Source organism: Macrobrachium nipponense, chromosome 4 (assembly GCF_015104395.2).
Source record: "Macrobrachium nipponense isolate FS-2020 chromosome 4, ASM1510439v2, whole genome shotgun sequence".
Classification (NCBI taxonomy): domain Eukaryota; kingdom Metazoa; phylum Arthropoda; class Malacostraca; order Decapoda; family Palaemonidae; genus Macrobrachium; species Macrobrachium nipponense.
This window is the reverse complement of record NC_061100.1, coordinates 105,393,107-105,411,630: the sequence shown is the minus strand read 5'-3', so window position 1 is coordinate 105,411,630 and position 18,524 is coordinate 105,393,107. Positions and strand designations below refer to the sequence as shown.

General features: G+C 35.8%; 1 protein-coding gene across 1 annotated transcript in view; it reads right to left on the bottom strand.

Moving 5' to 3' along the window:
- LOC135211051 (uncharacterized) overlaps positions 1-488 on the bottom strand; it is a 7,860-nt gene extending 7,372 nt beyond the window's left edge. Inside the window, exon 1 of the mRNA XM_064244108.1 lies at positions 332-488. The gene's annotated coding sequence lies outside the window, so the exon portion shown is untranslated. The remainder of the gene's footprint in view (positions 1-331) is intronic.
- Positions 489-18,524: the final 18,036 nt, after the last annotated feature.

Below are 18,524 nucleotides of genomic sequence, written 5' to 3'. Positions count from 1 at the left end.
GAGAGAGAGAGAGAGAGAATCTACCTTCATGTCACTTAAGTATTTCACAATCCATCTAACATAGTCTACTCACTCACTTTGAAATGCACCCTTGATATGCAGTATATGGAGAGAGAGAGAGAGAGAGAGAGAGAGAGAGAGAGAGAGAGAGAGAGAGAGAGAGAGAGTCTACCTTTCTGTCACTGAAGTATTTCACAATCCAACTAACATACAGGCTATCTCACTAAATCACTTCGAAACACGTCCTTGAGGAGAGAAACAGCAGTGCCCAACCAATGCAAAAGAGAACGACAATTCCGAAGTCTCGTGTGTGTGTGTCTCTCTTCCTTACCGTTGGCTTAATGTCTCTTAGGCGAGGAGGTGAGGAGGAATGATGCCGGTCAAGCTAGAGCGCCTCCCTTTAAATAGTCAGTTGAGGAGAGACCTTGGCAAAAACAAGCATATCTCCTTCTAGTAGGTCACTCAATTTTCCAGTTTCTTCCGGCTGGGTTCTTTTTGCTGGCGAGTTTTGGGCACAATTGCTGCAGGAGGTGGTAGAAGGAGTAGGAGGAGGAGGTGGTAGAAGGAGTAGGAGGAGGAGGTGGTAGAAGGAGTAGGAGGAGGAGGTGGTAGAAGGAGTAGGAGGAGGTGGTAGGTACAAGGGGGAGGGGGACAGTGGAGAAGAGGGGTGGAAGCCCCCTCCCGCCCCCACCATCAGTTCCCCCTTGGCTGTCACCCTTGCACCTCACCCTAAAAGAAACTGTTAGACAGTTTCATGGACAACTTTTTTGTTCCTCTAACAGCACCAATGTAAATATTGACTGTCAATGAATGGGTTTTCGACAGGTCCCAAACTCAGGTTCTCTGAACTTATATCTGTTTTTTTCTTTTTCTTTTAATGATTCTCTTCGTATGACATTGGATATTACTAGTCATTCTTTGGTTCGTACCAAGAAAGCTGGTTTGGAATTGCTTATTCCTTTCGAGAAGCCAGTCTCCATACGAAGTGGGTATTAATGTTGGTGATTTTTACGAAAGTACTGATGAATGATGATTCATTTGTATACAATTACACAAACCCACACACACACACATTATGTATACGCCAAGAGAAAGGAGAAGGTTTAAAACCTTTCTAAATTCACAAGTACAGGGGGCGTAATTAACAGGCGAAAGTACATTTCTCTGCCTCGTGTCTTTACATGTTAAGCAGTTTCATTCTGAGTGAAGCGAATGAGTAAAAATATGGGGGTTGGGGACCCCGGTGGGCGGGGTAACTGTATATATTGGTGCTCTATTAATATTAGGAAAACTGTTTCACGTCCGTTGTCACTAGTCTTTACTGGTTCAGTCCTTCTTTTATTTAATTCTTTTTCAATCTGCAACTTTAGGATAAGTCTTCGTCCTCGAATCTGCAACTTTAGGAAAAGTCTTTGTCCTCGAATTTGTAACTTTAGGAAAAGTCTTCGTCCTCGAATCTGCAACTTTAGGAAAAGTCTTTGTCCTCGAATTTGTAACTTTAGGAAAAGCCTTTGTCCTCGAATCTGCAACTTTAGGAAAAGTCTTTGTCCTCGAATCTGCAACTTTAGGAAAAGTCTTTGTCCTCGAATCTGCAACTTTAGGAAAAGTCTTTGTCCTCGAATCTGCAACTTTAGGAAAAGTCTTTGTCCTCGAATCTGCAACTTTAGGAAAAGCCTTCGTCCTCGGTCAAAAGGATTCGCAGAAATGACTGCTAGCGCCTGGCTCATTGCCCAGTGATTCAGAGAAAAAACTCCGAAAATGATGCAATAAACAAAACTGTCGGTGACATTGTGCAGTATCCCCTAACATAACTCGTTTTTTGTCATTATTATTATTATGTGAGGTAACGAGCATGGGCATATATCACTTTGTCTACAGTAAAATTTATCAGCCAAAATGCCTGCCAAACATTTCTTTCTAAAATTCTACAGAAAATACTATAAAAATATCATACTTGATATTTTTTTATTGTTCACTCCTTAGTGAAAAACTGGTATTCTAAATAACGCATTTTGTAATAGTCTTGGATAGTCTGGTGGAGATATAATGGTCTCTCAACAAGATGATTTAGGATATTCCGAGAGAATTAAGCTTTTAAAGAAATTAAATTGATATTCAGTCATAGGAGAATGGTTTTGTTTTCTGATGGCTTTTCAGTATGGCATAACATAGCTTTATATAAGAAGTCAGCAAAGACTGAACAAGTGCCTCAATTTCAGAGATCTTCTAAAGTTAATTTATTGCGAAAAAAAAAATTTTTTTTACTGGTACTTCCAAATCAATTCAATTCAGTTCACGTTTTAATTCGTGAATTACATATATTTAAAAAAAACTACAAAGATAAAATCTTACCCAACACAGATAAAGTCTAAAGTAAAAACAGTTTCCTTTGCATCATAGCAGGTCATAATCATTGTGTTCTTGCAGTATATCAGTTCTTCAATTAAACTGATCCTCCATTTATCTCCATAATTATCATTTTCCTTTAGTAATTGCTTAATATTTCTCACAGTATTATTGTTATTTGTGTTTAACGAAATGAACAACAAATTTTCACACATAAGTGATTCCTTAAGAACAAAAATAAATAGTTTTCCCGTCATGATTGAATCCATTCTTGAAAAATGAAAACACTACAGACAATGTCCGTTACTGGTGGCGATGACATCACATTGAGAAGGAGAAAAATATTTCTAGCACTTAGTGAAAAGATACTCTGCAAATTAAAGATATATTGATTAGTATATGTATTTGCCTCATTTACAGAAACGCTGAATTCTGTTCGCCCTTCGTATGATTTCGACTAGATAAATTTTCTTATTGATTCCCTTACATACCCCTAAGAGAAACTGTTTCGGAGTTTTGTTGAATCAATGGGCCATTCAGCTAAATTGCAAGTATGTCTGAACAGTTAGATTCAGTCAGGGACTAATGCAAAAAAAAAAAAGGAAAAACAGGAAACAGATTAGGAATAAATTTTTTTTTTTTTTTTTTTTTACAATAGGGCCACTTTTTTTTCAATTGCCTCCCAGTCTGGTATATTACATTTCAGTCTGCGTGCGTTTTCCGTGATTTCAGACCCTGGGAGCAATATTACTGAGAAGTTTTGTTTAATCATTGCCAGCCCATAACTCTCATGTATATTTCCCTTCTGTCTGCCATAAGGGATCCCCAGTTTGTCATTTCTAGAGGAATTAATTCGAGAACTATCCATTGGATTTGAAAGTTAAATCCCATCTTTGCAGCACCATCTAAACAACCACTTCTCATCTTCATATTTATGAAAATCAGAACTTTTAAGTATTTGCCCTTTGGATGGCTTTTCTCTCAGTTTCGGAGGTTCGGGTTTTTTTTTCTAACTATTTTACTTATTTCTACCATCATCATTCAAGCTATCATTCAAGCTATTGCAATACAAATTTAACAATTCTAAAATTTTTTTTTTTCTATGAAGTGGCTTTTTCTTAACCAATTCTAGGTAGATATCGGGAAAGTCCATCTGGAACATTTTCATGTCAGTTGTGTAAGATATTGAAGATTTTCTGTTTTTTTTTTATTGGAATATATTGAAATTTGTGAGTAAACCCTGAAAAAAAAATGATGAAAGGAATTCTCGACTTGCTGTACAACTTCGAAAACGGTCGAAGAACCTTTCACTTGTCTTTATGGTGACCAAGAGCATTCCAGTAATGTCTGTATCTGATCAGATCGTAAACAATTTATTTAAAGTTAGATTCTAACATAGCGCTCTATGATAAAGATGAACTGGTTTTCGTTTAGCTATTTTTACTTCATCAGTCGTAATTTTCTTTACTTTTCCCTCAAAGATCTTCCAAATAATGGCAGAAGTTTGTAGTAACAATATTGCCTTGTATCGACCCTAAACTGTTTTAAATTTTCTTTACTTTTCCCTCAAAGATCTTCCAAATAATGGCAGGAGTTTGTAGCAACATTATTGCCTTGTATCGACCCGAGATTGTTTTAAATAATTTATCAACGTGGACTCTTCAGTCCATGCTGGGCATTTGTCAAAAGCCTAGTTCTTGATAGAATATTACTAATTATTTTTTCAGTTGATAAAAGGAGTAGGGGCACGAACTCTAACATATTCACAGCAAAATAATAAAAAAATGAAAAGTAAATTCTATTGTTCTCAAGTTAGTACAAGATTCACGATCTCTACCAAACCCTCAATTAATCAGAATTAAAATGTAAGGATTCAATCTGAGGTATTAGCAGAAACATGATTAAGCATTAAATTAGTTGGGGAACATCAGATCACGACGAAAATTCCAGAGCAGAAGTGTCATGCAGACCAGCAGCATGCCAGCTGTGCCAATCCAATCATTTTGGCTGTAAACCTAATTTTAGCAGCTAATAAAAATTACTTTGGTGGATCATAATCTAACATTCCTCCCCCATTTTTTCTAGATGATTATGAGACTGCTCTATAGTAGATTACCCTTTACAGAGAAAGTACATTAATGATGATATTATTCAGAAGATGAACCCTATTCATATGGAAAAATCCCACAAAACGGACCATCGTCTATAGTATATTCGCATCAACCGTGCATCTGATGTCTAGGCCAGTCCCTTACGACGCTCCTGATTGGTTGTTGATATGCCAATCACAGGGCTGGAAACTGTCAGTCTCTCGAGAGAGTTCACATAGGCAGGATGTATCCCTCAGGAGAGGTGGAAATACATCCTGCCTATGTGATCTCTCTCGAGAGAGACTGAGAGTTTCAAGCCCTATGATTGGCTTATCAACAGCCAATCAGGAGCGTCTTAAGGGACGGTCCTAGACAAACCGAAGGTAATGGGAAATGCAGAAAGTTATTAGAAAACCAGATAAATTAACAGGTACAAAACCCCCCCACCAAATCCTGAAAGGAGAACTGGTCCTCAGTTGTATCGTCTTGCAACCACCAGGGTTTTAGGCAGCTGGGATCAGTTTAAACTGGAAGGATGATCGTGGAAGACCTCAGAAAAATTGCTTCGTAATCCTCAGACATAAAAATAAACTAGCAGTCATCATCCTCCCTATTGTGACTTCCGCGACAGACGGAGCAGAAAGGAAAGGCGTGCATGATAATTGGACGCTATCAGACATCCCAAGTTGCCGGAAAGGAGTTTATTTTGTAGCACGAACTCGGGTGTCAATTCACGCAATAAACATTTTTCGAGAAAAACTGCATCGAACTTTGATTTCTCGTATTTTCTCAGAGAGCGTCTTCCAGGCAAACCCCTGCCACAGTTGTTTGTTACTGTCTTTACTAATAGGGCAGAGCTGCCTGTACTTATTTGTACTGATGGGTCCTATTAGTAAAAATTTAAGTACGGAGATTGGCGAAGGGACCGAGAAAATGCGAGAAATCAAGTCTGTGATATTTCTGGAATAACTTAATCTTCTCTCTCGTTCTTGACTGAAAGTGATGAACTGAGGAGGAGAAAGAAAGAGCCATAGCAAGAGCTCTAGACTCCAATTAGGACACGATCAAAAAATACGAAAATAGAAGAAAATATTCTCATAGGGATGTATAGTACTGTCATTGCACCTTACGTGGCGCAATGCAGGCATTAATTAAGGGTCTTTGCAGCGTCCTTTCGGCTCCTAGCTGCAGCCTCTTTCATTCCTATTACTGTACCTCCTTTCGTATTCTCTTTCTTCCATCTGACAGTGCAACTGCTTTGAGGTTTTCCTCCTGCTATGCCTGTCAAACCCTCATACTGTCAATTTCCTTTCTAGCGCTGAATGACCTCAGAGGCACCAGTGCTTGACCTTTGGCCAAAGTCCTATATCCCTGTCTGAGGACATAATAGCCTTCTAAAGGACTGGGAACGCAATCAGTCTGCTTATCAGCATCGTGTTGATCTCCCTGGATTCTCGAAAATGGATTCCCCCGCCTTCTTGTGATCTATAATGACCCCATATCCGATGCTAATGATCGAAAATGCATGGCAATTATCTCCGCGCGTTTCGAATTACTCTTGATTAGCGTTAACAAGCGCCTAATTAGCGGAAATCTCCAAAGCTTGCGAAATCTATATTAGTACAGCATCGCAAATAGAGGCTATTCTGGCGTCCTGGTATCTTAAGCGATATATACCTCAGCATCTGTCTCCATTTCTGTAGACACACACTCATATACATGCATAAATGCATATGCATACATGCATACATATATATGCACACGCATATATATATATATATATATATATATATATATATATGATAAAAAGGAGCCCATAAATACATCAAAATATAGAAAGTACTTTCTTTTTATATTTTGAGGTTTTATGGGCTCCTTTTACCAAGAATGGAATTCCGTTGTACAGAACATTTTTTACCAGTCATATATATATATATATATATATATATATGTATATATATATATATATATATATATATATATATATATATATATATGTATATATATATAGCCAAGTGCAAATAGATATAAGCAGCGTTTACTGGATAAAAAAAAAACACGAAAAAAAGCGGGTAAATGGCTGGGAAACCCGACTTGGAATTTTGCAGAAAGCCGGTTGTGTAATTTAACTTTGCCGTGACGTCACGTCATGCTTGATGTGCCAGATATAACTATCATATGGATTTGAAGTAACGAGATGACACGTCGTTTATATGCCAGGGTTGCCATATACTTTCATTTAGCGACATTATTTTCTGAAGGGAATTCAGGGAATTTTGATGACTAGTGCTTGCATGGAGATTCGATTGTGTAGGATCTTCCTTTCCTTTTGTTGCTTGCTATGATATATTGGAAAGTCTAGCTTTATTATATATATCTTTATCTTCTATAAAGATTGGTTTCTCATGTCACTGAGTCTATGAATGTGCCGTATACGTTCGAGTTAAAATGCACACGGAACATATTACACAAGGGAGGGTATATTCACCTTCAAATCTCTCAGGAAATATATCCGTAATTCGTAAATATCTATTTTTACGTCATTATCATCGTCATTTTTACGTAATCATTCCAAACATAAAAGAAATCGAGAAGTTAATTTTCAGAACATAATCAAGTAATGAATGTGTTCTAGAACGTATAACGCAGGTAAACTTCAGTGTAATAACAAGATTATTTTAGTAGTTACTACAAGTTAGAATGTCTTTTAGGCTATCGCTCCAAAAAATAAATAAATAAATAAATAAATAAATAAATAAATAAATAAATAAATAAATAAATAAATAAATAAATAAATAAATAAATAAATAAATAAATAAAAATATATTTAGATGATGCTTGGAGACGCCCACAATTCGTCAAAATAAAAATTTGTGAAAATAATTTTTATCTCCGCCATATAACACATCTACCCCGGAACGATACGAGAGAGAGAGAGAGAGAGAGAGAGAGAGAGAGAGAGAGAGAGAGAGAGAGAGAGAGAGAATACTCGTGGTCAATTTGCTTCGTCAGTTCTCGTTCTTAGAATGAATAAAACTGAAATGATTGTGAAATATAGTCAAATGAAAAAATATATATAAAAAAATTTGTTTTTGTAGGAGAACGCGTTACTAGTCAGTCACGATCGTGGTTACATGTGTTGTATGTCATACAGTCTCCTTTATTTGTATTATAATTGACAATTACGGGGAGCAGAGTTGCATTATCAGTCATGAACGTCGCGAGAAGACGCCCCCCCCACTAAATAAAAACAAATATATATATATGTGTGTGTGTATATATATATATATATATATATATATATATATATATATATTATATATATATATATATATATATATATATATATATGTATATATATATATATATATATATATATATATATATAATATATATATATATATGACGAGATAGACGCTAAGCTATCCAGAATTCTAAAAGTATATAATAGACGTGTTTTGAAATTGGTAAGAATTTTGTCCATTTTCGTAAGCCATAAGAAACGAATTATAAAATTTCGTAATGTACGGAATGTGTGTGTGTGTTTGAAAGAGAGAGAGACAGAGAGAGAGAGAGAGAGAGAGAGAGAGAGAGAGAGAGAGAGAGAGAAATTATTATCATTATTATTCGTGGCATGAACCGTATTCATATGGAACAAGCCCACCAAAGGGGCCACTAACCTGAATTTAGAGCTTTCAAAGAATATGGTGACCATTACAAAGAAGTAACAGAAGGTAATTGGAAATACAGAAAGAAGAAATCACCTATCAAAAAAAAAAAGAAGAAAAGAATGAGTTAATATGGCGGTGGATATGTGATTATTACAAATAAAGGACATGTTTTGGACACATGACTAATTACCGCAGTAAAATGAGCAAGAATTAGGGAGGTGACACGAAGAGATAACAAGACGCAAAAAGAAGACGAAGACGAGAATAAATCTAAAGATAAAATAAATGTGCTTTGCTGGTATATGAAGAGCGGCCATACCTGGCAACTATTTGTGGAATGATAATTATTGTATACTTTTATGGGCCAGTCAGGAAGCTGATGTGAGTTTTACGTAGAAATTTTTAGAAGTCTGGAGCATCTGCTAAACGTCACTAGAACATAGTAGTTAAGGATACAAATAGACTAATTTTACGAGTGATTTGAAAAATGTAAGATTAAAGTTAAATAACACGATTTTTTATTTTCATGAAGTCTGGAGCAACCACTATAAAGGAATAAATCATCTAACCGTCACTAATGATGCAAGTAACCTAATGTTACGACTGTTTGTGAAATAAAAGTTAACGTTAAATACCACATTTTTTTTTTTTTAATGTCCGGAGCAACCACTACAAGGAGATATCTTATTCAAACGTCACTATAACATAGCAGTTAATGATACAAATAGCTTAATTTGACTACTTATTTGTAAAGTAGAAGTAAGTGTTAAGTAATTTTTTTTTAGCAACCATTATAACGAAAAATATCATTCAAACGTCACTACAACATATAGTCAATGATACAAGTAGCCTAATTTGACTACTTAATTGTAACGCAGAAGTTAGTGTTAAGTGAATATTTTTTTTTTTGAATATGTCTAGAGCGACTACTTCAAGGAGATATTTTATTCAAAAGTCAATATAACTTAGTAGTTAATGATACAAGTAGCTTAATTTGACTTCTTATTTGTAAGGTAGAATAGTGGTTTTTTTTTATTTTTTTTTTATTTTTTTTTTTAGCAACCACTACAAGGAGATATCCTATTCAAAAGGCAGAGCAGCATAGTGCTTAATGATACAAGTGACCTAATTAATCTTGGTAGTGTTTTCGGTTTTACTAAGAAGAATAACCACTTTTTTTTTCTTTTTTTTTTTTTGCCTCAGGAAACTCGCTCTGATTTTCAGAATAGGAAGAATGTTAAACTCCAGTTTTTACTGAGCTACGGATCGGCCATGGTATTTCAAAAACTATATTTTGTGGGGGGGAGGGACCTAACGTCCACAAATGCCTATTTTCAATTGCCATTTCACGTTCCAGGAAGGTTACATACTTATGTATATACGCGGGTTATCATCTACAGGTGTTACTTTTTGTGTCGTTACGTAATCTCCAAGTAGTCTTCGTCCTCTACTTGTTATCCTTTTATTTTATTTTTATTTTTATTTCTTTTTTAGGTGGTTAAATGACATTTAATTCTCCACAAGTAATGGCATATTTTTTTTATTTCTTTGAGATGATTATAGACTTGTAATAAAATTATAAGGACGAAGTACAGGAGAAATGCCCGTAATAAAGTGACAAAGAAAGAAATACAAAACACGTACATGTAATAAAGATATAAACACGAAATTTACAACCAATAACTGTAATAAAAACATAATGACGAAGGGCAGAGTCATACCCGTAATAAAACGATAAGGATGAAATAAAGAACCAATGATAACTGTAATAAAATGATAAAACTGGAAATTCAGAATGGATACCTGTAATAAACTGACGAAGACGAAATGCAGTTGAAATACCTGTAATAAAATGATAAAAACGAAATACAGAACAAATTAGTAAAGCAGAAATAAGAAAGATTTAGATTACTACAATGGTATAAGTACCACATGACACCACTTTTTTTCCAGTTTCTTCAAGTGGAGCTGTTGACAACTGCTGATAACTCTTACGTTACTAAAGTAAAAACAATATAATATATATATATATATATATATATATATATATATATTATATATATATCATATATATATTATATATATATATATATATATAAATATATATATATATATAATTATATAATATATATATATATGTATATATATATATATATATATACATATATATATATTATATATATATAAATATATATATTTATATATATAATATATATATATATATATATATATATATATATATATATTACCAAAACGTATAATATTCCATTGCTAAAACCTCGTCAAACAAGTACCAGCCAGATGATTTCAAAAAGCGGGAATAGACAGGATCCACATTTGCGCAAGAAACTGGCCTGTACGTGCAATTGTTCGTTTTTTGCCTCCATCGTCTACCTTTTATTTTTTATGGAGGTTTAAACGACTTGTTCTTCGTCCCTATGGCGATATTAGCCTTTTCTTTGTGGATTTTGAGAGTGACTTTTCGTCTTCTTTTCCTGTGTGTTTAAATGTACTACAGGAATGTAGTAGTGACGGTTAGGTAATATATTTCCTTATAGTAGTCGCTCCAGACTTCATGAAATAGGAATTGTGTTGTTTCGTAAGTGTTTCATTGTACGACACACTCATGATATATATATATATATATATATATATATATATATATATATATATATATATATATATTATATATATATATATTATACTTTTGTTATTCTTTTGAGATTGTGAATTCTTCGATTTTGAAGGAGCTACTAGGCATCTTGCCCTGCTATATTCCGAACAACATTCGTTGCTAGTTCTTTCGACCAAGATTTAATATCTGGAAATATCCATGACTCGCTGAAACATCATCGGATTCTGCGATTTCCAGAGAAAGGTGATTATTTCAGTTTTCCAGACAACTCTACCATTATTTAGCTTCTCAAGTTTTTTTTCCTTTATTGTTGTTTCAACCTCCCTTTTCTTACTCCATAAAATCTTTAAAAATCACAGCTTTCACTAGATGGTTATTACGGTTCCATAGATGGATCCCGTCCTTCCAGTCTTGGTGGTATGTGTTTAGTTCCGCTTGAGAAGTCTGGAAAGTATCATGTCAATTCTTTTAGACTTGACTCTTGCACCTACTCAAGTCCTTGTTTTCATTATTTTCCTTTTAAATTCCAGTGCTGGTGACGATCTCTCATACTATTCTTCTTGCATTTTAATGCATTTTTATCTGTTTGTTAACTTATTGAATTATTTATTCATTTCTTTTTGATAAGTGGGGTTTCTTCTTTCTGCATTTCCCTCTACCTCGTCTTACTTCTTCCTAATGAACACCTTAATGTTCTTTGGAAGCTTGAATTTCAAGTCTGTGCCCCCTTTTGTGGGCTTGTTCCATATGAATAGGTTTCATCCTCTGAGTAATAATAATAATAATAATAATAATAATAATAATAATAATAATAATAATAATTGGGAAAAATTCTCTATCATTGTAGTCTATACAATGTTCATGGTAATAAATATGTTAGAAGTTCATGTTTATAAATTATACACGCTTTTAACATTTCTATTATTGTGGACCTCTTAGAATAATAATAATAACAATAATAATAACTTTCCACGATGCCTTTACCTTTGGCTCTTATTTCTGCAAAAACGTTTACATTTTATTTAAGCTTTGCATACAAATATATTTCTACAGGCTCACATTTTCTAGTCAGTTTCATTACTTTCATGACCTGATTTTCGTCGATTTCGTCATCTATCGTAAGCTCCTGATCTCTTAACAAACTGGATACTCATTTCTTTGGAATTATGAGTTGGTGATAATTTCCTAAACTGATAAAAATTGAATGGTTACTCTGATGAACGTAATGTTGCTCATCCAAATTATAGTTTTTTTTTCCATTTCTTTTTTTATTTTTAGGCTTTCTGTTTCAGTTATTTTTGAATAGTCACTTCTTTTGTATTCGCGTTATTATTATTATTATTATTTTATGCTCTATCACAGTCCTCTAATTCGACTGGGTGGTATTTATAGTGTGGGGTTCCTGGTTGCATCCTGCCTCCTTAGGAGTCCATCACTTTTCTTACTATGTGCGCCGTTTCTAGGATCACACTCTTCTGCATGAGTCCTGGAGCTACTTCAGCCTCTAGTTTTTCCAGATTCCTTTTCGGGGATCTTGGGATCGTGCCTAGTTCTCCCATGATTATGGGTACAATTTCCTCTGGTATATTCCATATCCTTCTTATTTCTATATTCAGGTCTTGACACTTATCCATTTTTTTCCTTTCTTTCTCTTCAACTCTGGTGTCCCATGGTATTGCGACATCAATGAGTGATACTTTCTTCTTGATTTTGTCAATCAACGTCACATCTGGTCTATTTGCACGTATCATCCTATCTGTTCTGATACCATAGTCCCAGAGGATCTTTTCCTGATCGTTTTCTATCACTCCTTCAGTTTGGTGTTCGTACCATTTATTACTGCAATTAGCTGGTGTTTCTTGCACAGGCTCCAGTGGAGGGCTTTTACTACTGAATCATGCCTCTTTTTGTACTGGTTCTGTGCAAGTGCCGGACATTCGCTTGCTATGTGGTTTATGGTTTCATTTTTCATATTATACTTCCTGCATATGGGAGAGATGTTATTTCCATCTATCGTTCTTTGGACATATCTGGTTCTTAGGGCCTGATCTTGTGCCACTGTTATCATTCCTTCAGTTTCCTTCTTGAGCTCTCCCCTCAGTAGCCATTGCCCCGTGTCATCGCTGGCTAGTTCTTTAGTATGTCTCATGTATTGTCCGTGCATTGGTTTGTTATGCCATTCCTCTGTTCTGCTTGTCTTTCTCCTGTCTATGTGTATTTCTGGGTCTTCGTCTACTTTTATTAGTCTTTCTTCCCAAGCACTCTTGAGCCACTCGTCTTCACTGGTCTTCATATATTGCCCCAGTGCTCTGTTCTCGATGTTGACGCTATCCTCTATGCTTAGTAGTCCCCTCCCTCCTTCCTTTCGTGTTCTGTATAGTCTGTCCGTATTTGCTCTTGGAAGTAGTGCTATGTGTATTGTCATATGTTTCCTCGTTTTCTGGTCTATGCATTATTATTATTATTATTATTATTATTATTATTATTATTATTATTATTATTATTATTATTATCATGTACAATTGTATTAATATGACATAAATAAAAACTAAACTAAACTCAACTATTATTCTTTTTTTAATCTGAAATTTTCCTTCCACTTTCTTTCTCTCTCTCTCTCTCTCTCTCTCTCTCTCTCTCTCTCTCTCTCTCTCTCTCTGTGTGTCTTCTATTGCAATTTAGTTGACTTTTCTATTTCTTCTAATTTTTTATTTTTTATAAGTTGTGCAACGCTCCTCCCAAGAAGATGGGACTGGCTCCTCTTTCTTTTCGCTTTTCTTCTGGCACTTCCTTTCTGAGGCCACCCCCGTCGGCCTACTCATTTAAAGTGAATGCAACGTATTCAAAATGAAAATTGGGAATAAACATAGAAACAAATTTTGTTGAGGAAGCAACATGTAGTGTTCTCTCTCTCTCTCTCTCTCTCTCTCTCTCTCTCTCTCTCTCTCTCAGGAATGTCCTAATTCGTGCATTAAGCTTACCCCACCCTCTCTCTCTCTCTCTCTCTCTCTCTCTCTCTCTCTCTCTCTCTCCAAAATATTCCTAAACCACATTCTGTTTTCTCTTCCCAACGTTGATCAGGTACCAGCTGGCATGATTTTCCTAAAGGCTGGAGCCTATTAGTAACAGAGTCACAAGTGATCCTACCTGTTTGATCAGAGGATATCTGATTCCTTTGCTTGCGAGACCAGACGGAACACGATCGTCTGGTAATCCTGCGTCATTTGCATTGGGCATTTGGGCTGTTATTATATATCTATATATATATTTAATATATGTATGTATATATATATATAAATATATATATATATATATGACTATATATACATACATATTTTATATATACATATGCCTGATTTTTTTTCATCGTAGGGAAAGAAAAGAAAAGATTATTGTTAAATGAAGTGTTAAACTCTCGCATATATATGTATGTATATATGTATATATATATATATATATATATATATATATATATATATATATATATACTATATATATATATATATATATATTCAGTCAAGACCACAAGAGAAGTAAAAGTAAAATTAGCCGAGATTTTTTTTCTTTTTTTTTCTTTTTGGTCATATTAGGATAAATTTTCCCCATCACTTTAGGGCTGCTGATAAGGCTTGATTTCGTTGGTGTTCAAGTACTTGTTTCCTTAAGACCTTGTTTGCTTACAAGGATTTTTTTGGCTGCGTAACCCGTTGACCTTCCTGGCTCCAAAATCGGATATGTGTTTAACTAGAGTTCTATTTTCATTTTTTTTTCACCAAGCTAAATAGAAATCTACAGCATTTGTTTGAGGTCATGAAAATATTTCTGCAATCTATTGGGAAGTTCATCACTTCATTTAAGAATAATCTTTTGTTTTATTTTTCCCAAGATTAATACCAAATCGTGAATATTTGCCGAGGTTTATTGATAATTCGTTTCTTCTGTCTCTCTGTGAATGCTACAGGGCGTTTATAGATGCAGTAAAAAAAAAGTCACGTGCCTTATCCGAACAGGAGCTCTCAGCTTAAGTCAAAATACTTAAAAAAAACAGTACGTAGTTTCATACCACTTACAAACAAAGAAATACATGTGTTTAGTTTCTCTGTGGCCTCGTAGTGTTTGTGACCTCTTAGTTACTTTGACCTAGACTGGAAAACGACAATACTCTCGAAATGTCGACTCACACATCTCCTTTGTTATAAAGATTCCTTATTCCTTATATGCATACGGTCAGTTTTCTGGTGCTAAAGGCTTCTATTTAAGACAACATTCATTTGCTCAAACGACTTACACAATAAAATCAAATTAATCTCTGTGTTGAATTCGTTGATATCTAGAGATCATTTGGCCCAGATACGCTCCTTATTCTTCAACTGACATCTACGCATCTATATGTATGTGTGTGTGTGCGTGCACGTGAATGTGTGATCGCTTACGAGAATAATATATGGTCTCTCGTCCACAAAAATATTCATACCTACATCAAGTACTCAAACACTATTCAGTCGTACACTTGCAGGCGAAAGTGAATCCTTGTGTCTGTCCTTGATGTCAGCGAGTTTTTTTTTTTTTTTCCCCACAATTTAAGCAAGCACTTGCCAGGCACTGAATATTACTGTTATCAGTCGAGGGAAATTGACGTTCTCTTCACTACCTCACCGCTAGTAAAACGTCTTCTTATTTGATAGTATGTCTTGATTTTTTTTTTGAATGTCGTTCCTTCCCACAACATTATATTGTATTTTAGAGTGACCGTTATTCCATTCGTAAAAGCTGTCTTTATCTATGCAGACATAGTCTCTTAAGGAAATTTCTTTCTGGTCTCTTATCTCCCATTAAAAAAAATTAAGGAGAGCTGGTAATTTTTGTATTTCAATGTTCTATTCTAGAGGTAGGCACAAGGCCTTAGACATATTTGAAAGAGAGAGACCTGTATATGCTCTTCTCAAGGTAGGCAGACGCCAGGCTCAATTTTATTTCGATATCTTATTTGATGCAAAAATACCAAAGTCACCGACATGATTTACGTCTTATTGTCTTGGTAACTATATCTTTAGGTTTTCGAAATTAGTATAACTTGCGTCCTTTGGAGGCACAAGGAAGGAAATGTTGTTGATATTAAATGATATTAAATAAATCATAAACTGGACGACAGTCATGACAGTTTTGACTTAAAAAAAAAATAAATCCATAAATTGACAGCGGCAGAAAAGTGGCTGACTTGGAAACATTTCTGAGATATGTTCCCATTTTCTCTATTCAAATCAATGACCTCAAAAGCGTTTTATTTTTCTTGTATTGCAGGTAAGTGACCTATAGCCCACTCCAGTTTTTCGTTTATGCAAATCAAGAAGACCTTAAAAATGTCGATTTGGTATAAATTTACCGTAGCAGTACGATTAGCGGATTCTTAACTTTTCTGCTACTGTGTTGTTGTTGTTGTTGTTGTGGTTGTTTGGGGAGGGGTTTAGAAAAGCCATTAAAAGAGGTTTGAAAAACGAGTTTCACGTTGAGTTAAAGATATGCAGGAATTTCATGATAGGATATTTATGATTTATTTATCAGAATGAAAAGGTAAAATTAAATAATGTGTATATTGAACAATAAAGAAAAATGTTTTCAAATAAAATATATGTTTATTTTTGGGGGGGGCGGGGGGGATGAAGAACTGGTTATCTGACCATAGATTTTAGAACGTTTTAATTCATTTGATGTACTGAATTTAGAGGCTATATTTCCGTTCAGTTACTTTGTGTTTCCACTTATAACTGAGAATATATGAACGTGTTTAATCTATGTCCTTTTTATTTTACTTGTTTTTAGTGAACACAAAAACCACTTTGCGTTAAATTAGGAATATAAAGTTTGCAACTTAGGCGTCAGTGGATCACGCCTTGGTTGAACTGTAAATTGAAGTTGAACTTAAGTATCGTTGAAATTATGTTTTAAAGAGTGCAAATTCTACTATTTAACGACATTCTGTTGTGTAAATGTATGGTGAGACAATGACTCATCTACTCTGTTTTGCCGTTATTGGTACCAGTCCCTTGGGGGTCAAATGTGTTTTGCAGTGTTTAGTACTAGCCTTTGGTGAATCAAATGCATTTAGGGGCATTTGATCCCCCAGGGGCTAGTACTAACCACGGCGAAATACATTTGACGCCCCAGGGGCTAGTGCTAAACACGGGGAAATACATTTGACTCCCCTGGGGCTAGTACTAAACACGGGGAAATACATTTGACTCCCCAGGGGCTAGTACTAAACACGGGGAAATACATTTGACTCCCCAGGGGCTAGTACTAAACACGGGGAAATACATTTGACTCCCCAGGGGCTAGTACTAAACACGGGGAAATACATTTGACTCCCCAGGGGCTAGTACTAAACACGGGGAAATACATTTGACTCCCCAGGGGCTAGTACTAACACGGGGGAAATACATTTGACTCCCCAGGGCTAGTTACTAAACACGGGGAAATACATTTGACTCCCCAGGGGCTAGTACTAAACACGGGGAAATACATTTGACTCCCCAGGGGCTAGTACTAAACACGGGGAAATACATTTGACTCCCCAGGGGCTAGTACTAAACATGGGGAAATACATTTGACTCCCCAGGTGGTAGTTCTAAACACGGGGAAATACATTTGACTCCCCAGGGGCTAGTAGTAAACACGGGGAAATACATTTGACTCCCAAGGGGCTAGTACTAAACACAGGGAAATATATTTGACTCCCCAGGGGCTAGTACTAACCACGGCGAATTACATTTGACGCCCCAGGGGCTAGTACTAAACACGGGGATATACATTTGACTCCCAAGGGGCTAGTACTAAACACGGGGAAATACATTTGACTCCCAAGGGGCTAGTACTAAACACGGGGAAATACATTTGACTCCCAAGGGGCTAGTACTAAACACGGGGAAATACATTTGACTCCCCAGGGGCTAGTACTAAACACGGGGAAATACATTTGACTCCCCAGGGGCTAGTACTAAACACGGGGAAATACATTTGATCTCCCAGGGGGTGTTAGTTCTAAACACGGGGAAATACATTTGACTCCCCAGGGGCTAGTAGTAAACACGGGGAAATACATTTGACTCCCAAGGGGCTAGTACTAAACACGGGGAAATATATTTGACTCCCCAGGGGCTAGTACTAACCACGGCGAAATACATTTGGCACCCCAGGGGCTAGTACTAAACACGGGGAAATACATTTGACTCCCCAGGGGCTAGTACTAAACACAGGGAAATACATTTGACTACCCAACAGGGGCTTAGTAGCTAAAACACGGGGAAATTACATTTGGACTCCCAAGGGGCTAGGTAACTAAACATGGGGTGGGAAAATAACCATTTGACCCTCCCAAGGGGCTAGTAGTAAAGCATGGTAAATAACATTTTGTACTCCCCTCCCAAGGGGGGGTAGTTCTAAACAACATGGGGAAATACAGTTTGACTCCCCAGGGGCTAGTACTAAAACAACGGGGAAAGGAATACATTTGACTCCCCAGGGGCTAGTACCTAAACACAGCAAAATACATTTGGACTCCCCACAAGGGGCTAGTACTAAAACACGGAGCAAACTATATTTGAACTCCCAAGGGGCTAGTACTAAAACACGGGGGAAATACATTTGACTCCCACACAGGGGCTAGTACTAAACACGGGGAAATACATTTGACTCCCAAGGGGCTAGTACTAAACACGGCGAAACAGTATAGATGAATCACTGTTTCACCATGTTTAGTACTATAGTAGATTCGCATCAACCGTG